Raw genomic sequence first — 2,350 nt, 5'->3', positions numbered from 1 at the left:
GCCATCTGTGAGCTGATTTCTAAAAAATGTGGAAGCCTCGAAGCCTCACAATCTTAGGGGCCTCCACGGCCTGTTACATGAAAATGACATAGTAATTCAAGCATTTACCTATTATTTAAATTAAGCCTTCAACAAATACAATTGTATTTTGTATCTTAAGGTTGTAAGAAACTGAAAAGAAGTTTTATTCGTTTTTAAAATTATTATAGCTCTCTTGCACTACATTCTGATAAATCAGAAAACAGTATTTAAAAACATGAATGTGATTTGTTACACGTTGTGCCAAGAAAATGTAGACCAATTTCATGAAAAAGTAATACATTCATTTTTTTTAGTAAATCTTACGTTTTTTTTATTGTGTACATACGGTATGTGGATTAGTACAGTGCATGTAACTGTGTCCTATCCAATAAAATCCAACACATGGCGATTTGTTATGGTTTTGTTTTGAAAGTGATGAAATCTCCTGGCAATTGGTTGTAATATCCACTAAGTCAGGTCAGGGAAAGAAGGAACACAGATTATCCCCACCTGATGTTCTGTCTTTCATTCCACCTACAGACTCTCTTTCTGTTCTCTGTCTGTTATTGGTGTTGACAGAAAGAAGGGGTTCAACGCAGGGTGATGTAGCAGATGGCAGACTGTAACCCCCAGCATTCCTGTTCATTCTCTCCCTAACCAAAGAGTACCAGAGCAGTTACTTTTTCAGCTTTGGGGCAGGTTTAATGTACATACAGTCCTTCCCTGCAACACTGGCACCAAGGAACCAGAAAAATACAGTACATCTGATTTTCAGTACTGACACTGTCTATGTTTGCTGTCATGGCCTGTTTAATCTGATGTTCAGGTGTTTCTAATGCAAAGACTGCAGTCTCATCAGCGTCTGCTCAGTGAGAGGAACTGGACTTTGCTCTCTGAGAAACGTCAATTCTAATGTGACTAATGTTTGGTCCTTAAAACACATCGTCTGAGATAACAGTCATCAGCACAGGAGCAGATGCTATCATTTGAGCTTCTGGACATGCTCTCTTCCAACCGCCATTTTATTGCTTACATTCTACAAAAGAATTATCTCGATAAAAGCTGCATCTTATTATTATTATTATTGGAGGGGGTGGGTTTCCCCATGCACCGCGACCAGTTGTTGATCTATTGTACGTCCCCCTTTGATATTCTACCAGTCCCCATACCTTGCCGGTACTGGTGCGTGCAATCAGCCCCGTTGAGCCAACGAGGTCGGCCCTCGGTACCTTGATGCTTCCCCCATCTACCAGAGGCATTGGAAACTACTTGGGCGGGAAACTTGCCTAATTTTGCTCAGAGGTCTCCTAGAGATATGAGGATCTTTTACGTGCGGTAAATCTGTGACACGGGACCCACGGCTTAAAGGCCCTCCCGGAGGACTTGTTCCCTGAATTTTTCCGCCCTTAAAAATTCCACGACCTTGAGTCATGAGGTGGGAACGTTACCCCTAAACTACGGAGGCCGCTAAAGCTGCATCTTTCTCGAAGATCATTTTCAGACACCTCACAAAGAAGTTCAATCGTCACATTATTATTCCCGAATGAGGAGATTTCATAGTTACGAAGCTGGGGGAGCCCCCAACTGCATACCTTCCATATAAAGTTTCGTAAACAATTCGTCAGGTGATAAAATGGCTGACACACAGCCACACGTAGATTGACAACAGGAGACATCAGAAACCAGCTTTTCTTCATATTTAAGAAAGGAAAGAAGGTTAATAATGTTAAATCGTTGGGAAATGTGTGGTTTTTATGTCATTTTCGTCTAAAATGTAAAATACGAAAATGCAGAGCGTTACAAATCTGTAATTTTGGGGAATTCCCTCTATCCTCAGAGCTGAAGAGTAAACTAAGTAAAAGAAAAACAGGCGGGCACCACCTGCTTCTTACTTGACTTACTCTTTGACCCGGAAGATGATGGTATTATGTTCCTCCGAAACGCCGGCGAACTTCTACCGAGCTACAAAGCAATAACACGTATATCTCAGAAGAGAGTGTTGTTCACATTCGCAGTTTCACAACCAACGACTGAAATAAAATGTAACCGCTTTCTCACGCATATACGCGGGCGTAGACGAAATATTTCCGCTTGTGAAACATCACAGACAAGATGACAGCGCGCGAACTTTCTCGATTATATTCCACAACTCATTATCTTCACTATTGTCACATAACCTACTAAGAATCTGATATCTGAACTTTGTATATGTCATGTGCAAGTACTGAACACAATCCATTGGTCAGAAAAATTCATACATCCATTATCTTATCTTAAAAAAACGCGTCAACTCAGATTAGGCTATCTAAGCGCAGAGGTACAGCACATC

The sequence above is a fragment of the Cryptotermes secundus genome, unplaced genomic scaffold (genome assembly GCF_002891405.2).
Source record: "Cryptotermes secundus unplaced genomic scaffold, Csec_1.0 scaffold2044, whole genome shotgun sequence".
Lineage (NCBI taxonomy): Eukaryota > Metazoa > Arthropoda > Insecta > Blattodea > Kalotermitidae > Cryptotermes > Cryptotermes secundus.
This window is presented reverse-complemented; position numbering follows the sequence as displayed.